Source organism: Argiope bruennichi, chromosome X2 (genome assembly GCF_947563725.1).
Source record: "Argiope bruennichi chromosome X2, qqArgBrue1.1, whole genome shotgun sequence".
Classification (NCBI taxonomy): Eukaryota; Metazoa; Arthropoda; class Arachnida; order Araneae; family Araneidae; genus Argiope; species Argiope bruennichi.
The window spans coordinates 102227906-102244125 of record NC_079163.1 but is presented as its reverse complement, the minus strand read 5'-3'; the positions used below and the strand labels follow the sequence as shown (position 1 = coordinate 102244125).

Genomic DNA, 16220 nt, shown 5'->3' with positions numbered 1-16220 from the left:
CAAATATTGGAGCATTTCTGTGTGTTAGTAAGACTGACTATATTTCTCATTCCACTATATTCTTTTCTGAACCTTTTTATAAAATTAAAAACTGAAAATATTGCTTTTTTAGCATATAAGGTATTTGAAAATGTAAATCTTAATTTTTTGGCATATCAAGAAAAGTATGTTCAGTTGTTATTACATTTGAAATTTATATATATCTAAAATCTCTGTTACATACTAATGTCAATGCAGAATGAAATCTGCTTTCTCTCTGATAAACTTAATAATTAATCTGTATTTCGAAAAACTGAGAATGGGATTTGGTGTGTAAATTTTAAGTCTCTGAATTTTTAAAAATAATTATTTATGTCCTGATGTGTATGTGTTTTACATTTCTTTAACAATACTGCATGTTGAATTTAAACATTTTTTTCTTTCCTTTCATAGGTATAAAAAGTTATGAAAGGGACTTGGTTGAAATGCAAACTAATCTTAAGACATGAATGAGGTGTGTATATTTTTGTTTGTCTTTCATATTTTCATGGTTTTTTTTTTATTGAATTACAACTTTGTGTTCATATTTAAATGTGTTCTAATGTAAGAGATGATAAAAAGTAACATGAATTATAAATTGGTCCTTTGACCTTGAATGGGAGAAATGTGTCTTGATACAACAAATCATGAATTTAAGGCATATAATCAATGTTTTTTGCTTCTTGACACTTTCTAATTGTATTTTTCATTCTTTATTCTTGTTGCAGCTGCAACAGAATATTAGATCTCATTATTCTCAGTTTAATATTTAACTTCTAATTGTAGTGTTCATTTAAAATGTTTGTATTCTATATCTTTTGATTTCAAATATTGGAGCATTTCTGTGTGTTAGTAAGACTGACAATGTTTCTCATTTCACTATATTCTTTTCTGAACCTTCTTATAAAATTAAAAACTCAAAATATTGCTTTTTTAGCATATAAGGTATTTGAAAATGTAAAGCTTAATTTTTTGGCATATCAAGAAAAGTATGTTCAGTTGTAATTACATTTGAATTTATATTATTTCTTAAATCTCTGTTACATACTAATGTCAATGCAGAATGAAATCTGCTTTCTGTCTGATAAACTTAATAATTAATCAGTATTTCGAAAAACTGAGAATGGGATTTGATGTGTAAATTTTTAAGTCTCTGAATTTTTAAAAATAATTATTTATGTCCTGATGTGTATGTGTTTTACATTTCTTTAACAATACTGCATGTTGAATTTAAACATTTTTTTCTTTCCTTTCATAGGTATAAAAAGTTATGAAAGGGACTTGGTTGAAATGTAAACTAATCTTAAGACATGAATGAGGTGTGTATATTTTTGTTTGTCTTTCATATTTTCAAGGCTTTTTTATTGAATTACCTCTTTGTGTTCAGATTTAAATGTGTTCCAATGTAAGGGATGAGAAAAAAGTAACATGAATTATAAATTGGTCCTTTGACCTTGAATTGGAGAAATGTGTCTTGATACAACAAATCATGAATTTATGGCATATAATCAATGTTTTTTGCTTCTTGACACTTTCTAATTGTATTTTTCATTCTTTATTCTTGTTGCAGCTGCAACAGAATATTAGATCTCATTATTCTCAGTTTAATATTTAACTTCTAATTGTAGTGTTCATTTAAAATGTTTGTATTCTATATCTTTTGATTTCAAATATTGGAGCATTTCTGTGTGTTAGTAAGACTGACAATGTTTCTCATTTCACTATATTCTTTTCTGAACCTTCTTATAAAATTAAAAACTCAAAATATTGCTTTTTTAGCATATAAGGTATTTGAAAATGTAAAGCTTAATTTTTTGGCATATCAAGAAAAGTATGTTCAGTTGTAATTACATTTGAATTTATATTATTTCTTAAATCTCTGTTACATACTAATGTCAATGCAAAATGAAATCTGCTTTCTGTCTGATAAACTTAATAATTAATCAGTATTTCGAAAAACTGAGAATGGGATTTGATGTGTAAATTTTTAAGTCTCTGAATTTTTAAAAATAATTATTTATGTCCTGATGTGTATGTGTTTTACATTTCTTTAACAATACTGCATGTTGAATTTAAACATTTTTTTCTTTCCTTTCATAGGTATAAAAAGTTATGAAAGGGACTTGTTTGAAATGTAAACTAATCTTAAGACATGAATGAGGTGTGTATATTTTTGTTTGTCTTTCATATTTTCAAGGTTTATTTTATTGAATTACCTCTTTGTGTTCAGATTTAAATATGTTCCAATGTAAGGGATGAGAAAAAAGTAACATGAATTATAAATTGGTCCTTTGACCTTGAATTGGAGAAATGTGTCTTGATACAACAAATCATGAATTTATGGCATATAATCAATGTTTTTTGCTTCTTGACACTTTCTAATTGTATTTTTCATTCTTTATTCTTGTTGCAGCTGCAACAGAATATTAGATCTCATTATTCTCAGTTTAATATTTAACTTCTAATTGTACTGTTCACTTAAAATGTTTGTATTCTATATCTTTTGATTTCAAATATTGGAGCATTTCTGTGTGTTAGTAAGACTGACAATGTTTCTCATTTCACTATATTCTTTTCTGAACCTTCTTATAAAATTAAAAACTCAAAATATTGCTTTTTTAGCATATAAGGTATTTGAAAATGTAAAGCTTAATTTTTTGGCATATCAAGAAAAGTATGTTCAGTTGTAATTACATTTGAATTTATATTATTTCTTAAATCTCTGTTACATACTAATGTCAATGCAAAATGAAATCTGCTTTCTATCTGATAAACTTAATAATTAATCAGTATTTCGAAAAACTGAGAATGGGATTTGATGTGTAAATTTTTAAGTCTCTGAATTTTTAAAAATAATTATTTATGTCCTGATGTGTATGTGTTTTACATTTCTTTAACAATACTGCATGTTGAATTTAAACATTTTTTTCTTTCCTTTCATAGGTATAAAAAGTTATGAAAGGGACTTGGTTGAAATGTAAACTAATCTTAAGACATGAATGAGGTGTGTATATTTTTGTTTGTCTTTCATATTTTCAAGGTTTTTTTTTATTGAATTACCTCTTTGTGTTCAGATTTAAATATGTTCCAATGTAAGGGATGAGAAAAAAGTAACATGAATTATAAATTGGTCCTTTGACCTTGAATTGGAGAAATGTGTCTTGATACAACAAATCATGAATTTATGGCATATAATCAATGTTTTTTGCTTCTTGACACTTTCTAATTGTATTTTTCATTCTTTATTCTTGTTGCAGCTGCAACAGAATATTAGATCTCATTATTCTCAGTTTAATATTTAACTTCTAATTGTACTGTTCACTTAAAATGTTTGTATTCTATATCTTTTGATTTCAAATATTGGAGCATTTCTGTGTGTTAGTAAGACTGACTATGTTTCTCATTCCACTATATTCTTTTCTGAACCTTTTTATAAAATTAAAAACTGAAAATATTGCTTTTTTAGCATATAAGGTATTTGAAAGTGTAAATCTTAATTTTTTGGCATATCAAGAAAAGTATGTTCAGTTGTTATTACATTTGAAATTTATATATATCTAAAATCTCTGTTACATACTAATGTCAATGCAGAATGAAATCTGCTTTCTCTCTGATAAACTTAATAATTAATCTGTATTTCGAAAAACTGAGAATGGGATTTGATGTGTAAACTTTTAAGTCTCTGAATTTTTAAAAATAATTATTTATGTCCTGATGTGTATGTGTTTTACATTTCTTTAACAATACTGCATGTTGAATTTAAACATTTTTTTCTTTCCTTTCATAGGTATAAAAAGTTATGAAAGGGACTTGGTTGAAATGCAAACTAATCTTAAGACATGAATGAGGTGTGTATATTTTTGTTTGTCTTTCATATTTTCAAGGTTTTTTTATTGAATTACCACTTTGTGTTTATATTTAAATGTGTTCTAATGTAAGGGATGATAAAAAGTAACATGAATTATAAATTGGTCCTTTGACCTTGAATGGGAGAAATGTGTCTTGATACAACAAATCATGAATTTATCTTATAAAATTAATGTTTTTTGCTACTTGACACTTTCTGTTTGTAATTTTCATTCTTTATTCTTGTTGCTGCTGCAGCAGAATATTAGATCTCATTATTCTCAGTTTAATATTGTACTTCTAATTGTACTTTTTACTTAAAATGTTGGCAATAAAGAAAATACTTCTAAGTCTATTTGTTTTTATTTCAAATTTTCAATCATACCTTTGCGATATTAAGGCAAATTCTGTTTCTTCTTTGAGTACATTTTTTCTCCGTTTTTTGAAATTTAAAAACTGAAAATATTTATTCTTATACTGCTTAATATTAAAAAATGTAAAGTGTTATTGGGAGATTAAGAAAAGCTTGACAAATTGTTATTACAATTTGAATTTGAATTTTTGCTATAATCTGAGTTTCATTCTCATATTAATTTTTAATATTGATGTAAATTATTTATGTTTCTTAGTATCGTATAAAATATAACAGACAAATCCATTAAAATAGAGAATATACGAATTTAAATATTTGGCAAAGCAAAATTTAAATGAAGCCATATTTGCAGTATTATAAGAATATTTAGTCTTCAAGTATTAAAATCACTCATCATGCTAAAATAAAAGGAAATAATATTAATTTGCAAATAATATCTTAAATATTCATAGAACTTTTAAACAAATGTTGCAATAAAAAGGCAGAATGTAATTGATGTCAATAATTAAAAACTGAAATGTGTCTTGAATATCAATTTTTTTTTCCGACAAGTAAGTGAATTTTGCTTGAACTTGTTTCATTTGACACAATTTCAAATGAATATGTAATCTACATAAAGAGAAAACTTTATATTGCAATTGAATAAAACTGAATTTTCAAAACAAAAATTAAAAACTAATGAAGTTTTGACACCATATGAACAATAAATGAGATCATCAATGATGTGTAATTTAAATCAATAATTGGAAAATAAAAATATGTGTTGAACATCAGTTTTTATTCCAAGATCAAATGATTATGTAATCGGCATAGAGAGAAATTTTATATTGCAATGGAATGAAGTTGAATTTTAGTGGAATTAAAAACTAAACATGATTTGTCACCAAATGAACAATTAAGGAGACATTGACTGAAAATGTGTTATATAATAATTAAGTTAATTATCTTTGATATGTGGTATCTGTCGAAATGTACCAAAGAAACAAGCTTATTGTGCTAAAAATTAAATATTCCAAATTCTTAGTAAATCAAAATTAAACAGATTTTAAAACATTATGCCAATCTGTTGATCTCGGAGCAAAATCAATCAGTTAGTTTAAGTTTTTAGTGGCATAAAGTCCAATTTAATATTTATGTAGATCATTTATGATACTTGGTATCATATAAAATATGACAAATAATCAAATCCATTAAAAAAAGTGACGATTTAACAAAACAAAATGAAAGTAAACAGCTATGAAATGTAAAAAAAAAAAAAAAAAAAAAAAGCTTCTTAATAATAAAAATTAGACTCATCATGCTGTAAATAAAATGAAATTATAGCTATTTACAAATAATTTCTTAACTATTCACACAATTATTAAACAGTTGTGTAAATAAAATGCAGAATGTAATTTTTGTCAATGATTGAAAAATGAAAATGTGTATTGAAGATCAGTTTTTATTTCAAGTTCAGATGAATATGTAATCTATGTAGAGAGATATCTTTAAGTTGCAATAGAATTAAGCTGAATTTTAGCGAAATTAAAAACCAAGCACGATTTGACACCAAATGAACAATAAATGAAAGATTTAGTTATGATGTGTGATATAATAATTAAGTATTTTTTATGGTATTGACCAAATGTAACAAAAAAAATATGATTATAGTGCAAAAAAAAAAAAAAAAAAAAAAAAAATTCTAATTTGTAGCAAATTAAAATTGAACAGATTTTTATAGAAAACCTCTCGCCTTTTAGCTTCTTTTAGAGAAGTACTGAAATTCAACGTACTTCAATGCCGATATTCTTCTGAGTCTTAATGATATTCAGATGTAATTTTTATGCATTTTCCTATACATCTGACTTTGAATTATGAAAGAAGAAATATACTATATTTTGCGCATACACATTAAATTTCTTTCTTTCTGAAAAATAAAAGTCAGGATTATGTGGCCAAAGATGGATAGCAACGACATCATTGAGGTGACGGAAGAATATAGAAAGAACTCCGGAACAACTTATGGAAATGTATTCTTTACCGCAGCAAGAAGTTGCAGAGGATATTTAAACTGGAAAGAAGAAAATAATAGCTTCAACAGAGCAGCAGCCTTCCAGTGAAATAAGGGAGATGCTGAAAGCTACTGTCTTATCACCCTGATAAGGTAGTAGCTATACACACTCCTAATTAATTTACGAATAATGCTGTGCATCATTTTCGACAAGTTTCGAAGCGTATCGGAAGACAAATGTCTATACACAGATTTCTTGTAATAAAAGCCATGCAATAAAAATAGTAATATATATATATATATATATTCTGAAACGGAATAGATTGTTCTATTTTGCATGGTTTTCTCTGGATTTTTTTTCCCCCCGCACAACGAGGATGTAGCATTCTTTCCAGTAAGATTCTGTAATGAATTACACTTATTACGCAAGATACCACGGTACATGTTTCTTTAAATATATAAACAATATTCACAAAATATTTGATCAAATATGTGATTTGATAATGATTTAAGACAATGAAGGAAAAAATGAGACAAGTTAATTAACAAATTCGGACTCTGTTTCTTCAACTGAATGTTAATTTTCACTTTGAAAAGCAATGTCCAGAATTTTTAATCGTCTTGATTTATTTGTTTTTCTTTTGCTGTTGTTGTTGTTGTTTGTCTTAAATTATTTTTCACCATCTTTCCAGTGTTAAAATTATTCAACATGATCCATTGCAGAATTAGAGCAAAGATACATACATCTGTTAGCAGCAGGAGAGCAGCGTAAAATAGAAGCAAACATTCTGATGAGAAATTAGATCAACATTAACTAATTATAAATTGCACAATAATTTTGCTCAAAATATAGAAAAGAAAATTTTAATATTTTTTATTTATTACTTTTTCTTGTGATCAGAAAGCAGATTTCTTATGATTTTCGAAAAAAAAAAATATCATTTACAGGCAGGAATATATTACATTCTACACACTTTGAATGCTGTTTTGGTTCAACTTCCCTAAAAGCATTCATATCTTCCTCGTAATGAGACATATATTTCAAATAGTGCCGCACACTTGTGCCGCCATCCATGAAATGAAAATAAAGCTTTGTGAAACTGAACTATAATAATTCAGCGGGTCTCAAAATATTTCTATTAATGCTGTATGCCATGAGAAAAATGAGGAGATTTAAGAGTCTCTTCAATAAATAAAGGGTATAGAAATTAGTCAAGTAATAACTTAAAAGAAATTTTAATTAAAAAATTCTATAAAAATTACATTCTTTAAGTAAACATGGGTTCCTCACATGCAAGCAAGGGAACCGCACACAGACTGAAGAAAAACTCCGGAAATACTCTGTTTTTGGTGTCAGGGGTTGCCAGAATGTTCGCTTAAGGCAGAGATCTCTCATCCCTTCCGGTGATGCATAACAGTGCGGGTGCTACAAGGGTTAATATAAAAATGTCTTAGGAGAGTTGCATTCAGTAACATATTCAGACAAAGAATCCGCAAAATATTTAATTTCATTCTTCTAAACAGGGCATTTAAAAATAATTCTTTACTTTTAATTTCAATAATTTTAATCCTTAAGTCTCTTTAAAGCTGAAATTGCGTAATACGATTAAGCAGCCTCGGCAGATCGGATCCATGAAACGAGTTTGTGAACTGAAAATTACAAACAACCCAGTCCTTTTTATTATTATTATTTATTTATCGAGACGAACTTAAGAGTCAGAATTGATAAACTATTTTTTTTATTCCTCTAAATGACGAATTTTCAAAATGCAGTTGAACATTTTGATTTGTCTTGTAAGTGTAAAATTTGCTTGTGCGTACGTATATATACACACACACACAAACAAATGCAATTTTATGGGATATCAATGAATATATATATATATATATATATATATATATATATATATATATATATATATATATATATATATTCAATGATAACCCACGAAAAGTGAAATTATTTTTATTTTCCAAAATACTAACTGTAGGAGAAAACTACGTTTCTTTCATTCATCTAACCACGCACAGTTTTAAGTTTTATATGCAAAATTTGCAGAGATATGCTCATTTTTAATTTTAGAAGGACTAATCGGCAATTTCAATGAAAACGTTTGTTTCTGAAACATTTATTCAAGAAATAAAAATTGTCACATTCAATTATTTTTCTAGTAGTACATCATCCAACTATCATAACCTAGAAGAAATTTACTAATAATGCATAAGATTGCTCATTATAATTAGTCTTTAGTTGCAACTTTGATTCTATAAAAAAAAAAGGTGGAAAAACTTGGGAAACTGAACATTTAATACATCTCGAAGAAGCACTAGAAAGCCGTCTAAGAAAATAAAATTATTTGCTTGCTCTCTAAAACAATGATATATTCAGTAATAAGGAAAGTTTAGATACGCTGAATATTTGTTTTGTAAATAATCGTCATGCCGTCCTGGTTGTGGAAGAATATAATCATCGTTTTTCGAATCACTAGCATCCTTCTAGTAACTGTGTTTACAGAACGAATTATATAGCAGGATCATTTCAGTTTATATTTTGGCTAATTTTTTAAATTACTCTCATGCTAATGCACGAATAATCAGTCCAAAACTCAACATTCTAGGACCGACAGTGTAGAATTTATTTCAACGTAATAACTGGCATCCATAGAGAATACACTCTGTCCTTGGATTTGTCTAGAATGTTGCAGTTGCGTCCAATCTTAGGTAAAATTAAAATCTCAATTATCTGAATATGGTAAAAAAAATCAAACATTTTCAACTTTAAGTAATATAATATTACAATGATGAAAAGTAACATAGTCAAATAATAGAATATTTACTATGATGAAGGAAAGAAATGTAATCAATGAACATTTTCTTTTTTCGAATAGCGTTCCTTTCAACTGGAGAAAAAAAGAAAAAAAAATTCTTTCAAAAAATGCTGCATTACACAGAAAAGCAAGGTTTTAACTAATAATTTCTCCGTGAAAATTTCTATCTATAAGTTAATATAATCTTAATACAAAATACACCTTCAATTCAATGATTGCGCATTTTAAGAACACTCAATTCAAACTGATTAGAAATAAACATTACGTTTAATTCAAAGAGAAAGAAATGAGGAATCCAGCCTGAAGACTTCCTCAAGAATCACCCTCAGGCATTAGCGCTCTTTATATACAATGCATCATTTTTTATAGTCTATGTATTTTCTGTAGGCGGTTCAAAGTCACGTTTTTTACCTCGTTACTGATTGTTTGCGTCGCAACGCTGTGGCAGATAACAGTGTCTTTTTTCTTCAGTATCTCTTTTTCTTTGCTTTTTTTTTTTTTCTTCTTCTTCTTTTTTTTTTTTTTTTTCCTTCCCACAGCTGTTAAGGCACCGCCAGCTTAATGTCCTTACTGAAACGTACTGGTGTGGGAAAAAAAAAACAAGCTTTGTCGAAACCATGGCAACGGACAAGGAGAAAGGGAGAATAGCAGGGCAAACGAGTTTCCTTGAAACGCCCACAGAAATTACACAGACTATAGTTTGGTTCAGAAAAAAATTTATTTTTAATTGAATTTCATAATTATAGCATTTATGATTAATTTCAATTCAAACCGATATTTAACTCATTAGATGTGGGATTATTCAATTATAAGTACAAATACCAAGAAGGATCGCAAAATTTATAATTTCTTTTTCGCCAAAACTGATATAATTTCATACAACAAAAGCATACCTGAAACAAATGGTACTAAATAGTATATGATAATGCGAAATAATTATTTCCCAGATTCGCAATGTTCTCAACCTTTAAAGTAGGCGTCTTGGTATCACAAATTTTGGACTGAATAATTTAAATATGTTTCCGTAAGTGATGGATCATCCTCTTGAAATTTCAATAAATTTTTAATCAGAAATTCTCCAAAGAAAGAAAGGACACAGAGACTACTATTATCTTTTTCACCAGAACAGGATTATGAAAATTTCGTGATTTAGAAAGGGGTTTATATTCGTTTAGTAAATATAACATCCCGTTTAGAATTGATCCTATGTATGTTGTTATATGGACATAGGAATTTTGAACCGTAATTAAATGATTAGAACTATACCACAGGAACACCGCACTTCATAGAGAACTTATTATTATCGAAAATTATATTGTACGGTCTAAATAACTATTTAATGTTATCTAAAAACGAGAGTAATAGGAATATTTGTGAGTTGGGCCTCCTATTTTTTCCCCCTCTAAGCAACTCCTTTCATTGTTTTATGTGTAAAAAACGAAATAAAATCTTTTCTTGCTCCGGCACGAAAGTTCCTGCTAAATGCCAATAACTATAATCTGACTAGAAAGAAGATTAGAACATTTAGTACCTGCTAATATTGATTATCGGAACTGACTGAAACCTTAATCACCTTAAATAATTTGAAATTTATTTAACAAAGAGGGCATTTAAAATTTTTTTTCATTTTAAAGTTTTCAAAATTTAGTTTGAAATTATGCAAATAATTCCGATCTAAATATAATAATATTGTTTTTTATTAATATTTTAACAAACTCTTTTATTGATTATCAACTGAAATATCATTATTATATTAACTATCAATAATAAAATGCTTTGTCAGATTATGGAAATTTGCTACATAAAACAGCTCACACAAATAATTAAGATAAAAAAAATTACCTGATTTCCATTTCAGTTAGTCAGGTCTAATCTATAACTTTTCATAAGGTTCGAATTTGACAAAACAAAGGCCCAAGAAAATTACGTTACCCGTTAAGAGCCTCTAAATGTTTTATCGGGGAATAAGGAGACAGCTGAATACCCTCATATTCTCAGTGGTTTCCCTGAAATGGTGAAATATGGGAAAAGCAACAAAGGTCGTTATTACTTTTCATAGTTGTAAGGTTCTTATAAGCACTAATAATTTAGGGTGAAGTTTGAAACAGCAACTTGAAGAGAATGAGCTAAAAAAATAATAAGTAAATTTATACAAATGTATACGGTACAAAGCGATGAATAAAAAAAAAGAAAAGAAATATGTAACCAACATTTGTGGTCAAACATATTCATTTCAGGATAGTGAATTGAACTGAAAAATAAAATACTACTTGTACACAATTACAATTTCAAATTATTTTTATATCTTGCAGTTATGACAGTTATAAATTTTATCTTAGTAATTAATATCTCAGTGATATTAAGATTGGGTTTGCTTAATATTTCTTTCAAAACAGAGTACGTTCGCCAAAATTGTGGCAATCGTTTGCCATTAAGGTTGGGGATTTAAAGATGAGTTCTTCAATATTGGACTGAGTTTTGATTAACATAGCGAAGAACCTATCGTTTTCGTTATCGAATTACAGAATTGTTTGATTTCATAATGCCATATGAGCGTACGCATATTTTCCCTATTTTTTCCTTTCATTTCCGATGTTAGTTTCAAATGCTCACCAATATATATATATATTTCATTTTATTTTTGTTAAAATAAAGTAAACATGATTTGTAAATAATTATTAATTCATTTCATGTAGATCACGAGCCTTTCAAAGAGTCATATGCAAAGGCAAATAACTTCTTAGAAAATTAATGATAATTTTTGGAATTCTTTTGGGAAATTGTAATTCTTGAATAATGTTTTCTTTTAATGTCAAAATTATGATCTTAAACCAAATAGCAGTAAAAATACGAAATGATTTTAAATACGACTGCTTGTTTTCACTATCGTATTTGCCTTGGAATTTCTCATTATAAAATCCTGATTGCGTCATACATTTTCCCTTCTTTATTTTAAAGCTAAAAGTTTTTATCCAGTGCACACTCTCTTTTCAATTATTTTTGTTTGGTTTCAAAAGTTTCAGAAAGTGTTAAACTGTGTCGAAGATAGAAGAAATGGTGCAAAAGCATTTTTGTTTACTTTTGATTTTGTATCATATTCAGCTTTTTTTCTTTTTACTCTATTCTTAATTTAACTTATTTATTGATAATAATGTTACTCTCTGAAAGTCTCATTCTATTTTTTATGTATATATTTTTAAACTATTTGACTATTTTATGTGTATATTATTTAAACTGTGTGCAATTATTTAAACTATGTGTATATATTTCTATCTATTTGACTAAATTCTTAAGGTTAAAGCAATTTTTTTTTTTTTTTTTTTTTTTTTTTTTGCATATTTCTTTTCAAATGCTGTATAGACTATTTTTATATATACTTACTATTTCTCTTCATAGGCATCAATATTAATTAATGGTCCTTCATTATTATTTCTTTTTCAACTTCATTTTTTGGTCACATTTATGCAGCCCATATATTTTTGGTTTTCTTAGACTTTTTCATGATATCCTTTGTTTCATAACAACTTTGTGTCAGATTTTATATGTTTTCTGATATAATAGATCAGAAATAATTAACACGAATTTTAAATTAGAGTACTTGCTTTAACTTATTTAACTTCTTTTTTTTTGTGTTTTATCTTTGTTTGTCTTTCAAATATTGCAGATTTTTATTTAATTACCACTTTGTGTTCACATTTAAATCAGTTCTAATGCAAGGAATCAGAAAAAAAGTAACATGAATTATAAAGTGGGCCTTTGTTCATAAAGTCGAGAAATGTATCTTGATACAACAAATAATGAACTTATGGTATGAAATAAATGTTTTTTGCTTCTTGCCACTTTCTGTTTGTATTTTTTATTCTTTTTGCTTGTTGCTGCTGCAACAGAATATTAGATATCATTATTCTCAGTTTAATATTTTACTTCTGATTGTACCGTTCACTTAAAATGTTTGTATTAAAGAAAATACTTCTAAGACTATTTCTTTTAATTTCAAATATTTGAACATTTCTCAGTGTTATCAAGTCTGATTATGTTAGAATTAGAAACTGAAAATATTGCTTTTTTAGGATCTAAGGTATTTCAAAATGTAAAGTTTATTTCTTTGGCCTATCAAGAAAAGTATGATCAGTTGTTACTACATTTGAATTCTAATTATGTCTAAAATCTCTGCTACATACTAATGTCAATGCAGAATGAAATCTGCTTTCTCTCTGATAAACTTAATAATTAATCTGTATTTCGAAAAACTGAGAATGGGATTTGATGTGTAAATTTTTTAGTCTCTGAATGTTTAAAAATAATGATTTATGTCCTGATGTGTATGTGTTTTACATTTCTTTAACAATACTGCATGTTGAATTTAAACATTTTTTTCTTTCCTTTCATAGGTATAAAAAGTTATGAAAGGGACTTGGTTGAAATGCAAACTAATCTTAAGACATGAATGAGGTGTGTATATTTTTGTTTGTCTTTCATATTTTCAAGGTTTTTTTATTGAATTACCACTTTGCGTTCATATTTAAATGTGTTCTAATGTAAGGGATGATAAAAAGTAACATGAATTATAAATTGGTCCTTTGACCTTGAATTGGAAAAATGTGTCTTGATACAACAAATCATGAACTTAAGGCATATAATCAATGTTTTTTGCTTCTTGACACTTTGTAATTGTATTTTTCATACTTTATTCTTGTTGCAGCTGCAACAGAATATTAGATCTCATAATTCTCAGTTTAATATTTAACTTCTATTTGTACTGTTCACTTAAAATGTTTGTATTCTATATCTTTTGATTTCAAATATTGGAGCATTTCTGTGTGTTAGTAAGACTGACTATGTTTCTCATTCCACTATATTCTTTTCTGAACCTTCTTATAAAATTAAAAACTGAAAATATTGCTTTTTTTAGCATATAAGGTATTTGAAAATGTAAAGCTTAAGTTTTTGGCATATCAAGAAAAGTATTTTCAGTTGTTATTACATTTGAATTTTTATTATATCTAAAATCTCTGTTACATACTAATGTCAATGCAGAATGAAATCTGCTTTCTCTCTGATAAACTTAATAATTAATCTGTATTTCGAAAAACTGAGAATGGGATTTGATGTGTAAATTTTCAAGTCTCTGAATTTTTAAAAATAATTATTTATGTCCTGATGTGTATGTGTTTTACATTTCTTTAACAATACTGCATGTTGAATTTAAACATTTTTTTCTTTCCTTTCATAGGTATATAAAGTTATGAAAGTTACTTGGTTGAAATGCTAACTAATCTTAAGACATGAATGAGGTGTGTATATTTTTGTTTGTCTTTCATATTTTCAAGGTTTTTTTATTGAATTACCACTTTGTGTTCATATTTAAATGTGTTCTAATGTAAGGGATGATAAAAAGTAACATGAATTATAAATTGGTCCTTTGACCTTGAATTGGAGAAATGTGTCTTGATACAACAAATAATGAATTTATGGCATATAATCTATGTTTTCTGCTTCTTGACACTTTCTAATTGTATTTTTCATTCTTTATTCTTGTTGCAGCTGTAACAGAATATTAGATCTCATTATTCTCAGTTTAATATTTAACTTCTAATTGTACTGTTCACTTAAAATGTTTGTATTCTATATCTTTTGATTTCAAATATTGGAGCATTTCTGTGTGTTAGTAAGACTGACTAAGTTTCTCATTCCACTATATTCTTTTCTGAACCTTCTTATAAAATTAAAAACTGAAAATATTGCTTTTTTAGCATATAAGGTATTTGAAAATGTAAAGCTTAATTTTTTGGCATATCAAGAAAAGTATGTTCAGTTGTTATTACATTTGAATTTTAATTATATCTAAAATCTCTCTTACATACTAATGTCAATGCAGAATGAAATCTGCTTTCTCTCTGATAAACTTAATAATTAATCTGTATTTCGAAAAACTGAGAATGGGATTTGATGTGTAAATTTTCAAGTCTCTGAATTTTTAAAAATAATTATTTATGTCCTGATGTGTATGTGTTTTACATTTCTTTAACAATACTGCATGTTGAATTTAAACATTTTTTTCTTTCCTTTCATAGGTATAAAAAGTTATGAAAGGGACTTGGTTGAAATGCAAACTAATCTTAAGACATGAATGAGGTGTGTATATTTTTGTTTGTCTTTCATATTTTCAAGGTTTTTTTTATTGAATTACCACTTTGCGTTCATATTTAAATGTGTTCTAATGTAAGGGATGATAAAAAGTAACATGAATTATAAATTGGTCCTTTGACCTTGAATTGGAGAAATGTGTCTTGATACAACAAATCATGAATTTATGGCATATAATCTATGTTTTCTGCTTCTTGACACTTTCTAATTGTATTTTTCATTCTTTATTCTTGTTGCAGCTGCAACAGAATATTAGATCTCATTATTCTCAGTTTAATATTTAACTTCTAATTGTAATGTTCACTTAAAATGTTTGTATTCTATATCTTTTGATTTCAAATATTGGAGCATTTCTGTGTGTTAGTGAGACTGACTAAGTTTCTCATTCCACTATATTCTTTTCTGAACCTTCTTATAAAATTAAAAACTGAAAATATTGCTTTTTTAGCATATAAGGTATTTGAAAATGTAAAGCTTAATTTTTTGGCATATCAAGAAAAGTATGTTCAGTTGTTATTACATTTGAATTTTAATTATATCTAAAATCTCTGTTACATACTAATGTCAATGCAGAATGAAATCTGCTTTCTCTCTGATAAACTTAATAATTAATCTGTATTTCGAAAAACTGAGAATGGGATTTGATGTGTAAATTTTCAAGTCTCTGAATTTTTAAAAATAATTATTTATGTCCTGATGTGTATGTGTTTTACATTTCTTTAACAATACTGCATGTTGAATTTAAACATTTTTTTCTTTCCTTTCATAGGTATAAAAAGTTATGAAAGGGACTTGGTTGAAATGCAAACTAATCTTAAGACATGAATGAGGTGTGTATATTTTTGTTTGTCTTTCATATTTTCAAGGTTTTTTTATTGAATTACCACTTTGTGTTCATATTTAAATGTGTTCTAATGTAAGGGATGATAAAAAGTAACATGAATTATAAATTGGTCCTTTGACCTTGAATTGGAGAAATGTGTCTTGATACAACAAATCATGAACTTAAGGCATATAA

General features: G+C 26.9%; 1 long non-coding RNA gene across 2 annotated transcripts in view; it reads left to right on the top strand.

Moving 5' to 3' along the window:
• LOC129960201 (uncharacterized) overlaps positions 1 to 16220 on the top strand; it is a 238511-nt gene that overhangs the window by 3774 nt on the left and 218517 nt on the right. The window contains exon 1 of one of the 2 annotated variants that reach the window (XR_008783556.1): positions 11176 to 11610. The exons of the other annotated variant lie outside the window; for it this stretch is intronic. This is a non-coding gene — a long non-coding RNA (uncharacterized LOC129960201). Of the gene's footprint in view, positions 1 to 11175; positions 11611 to 16220 lie in introns of those variants that run through there. 2 annotated transcript variants of the gene reach the window in all.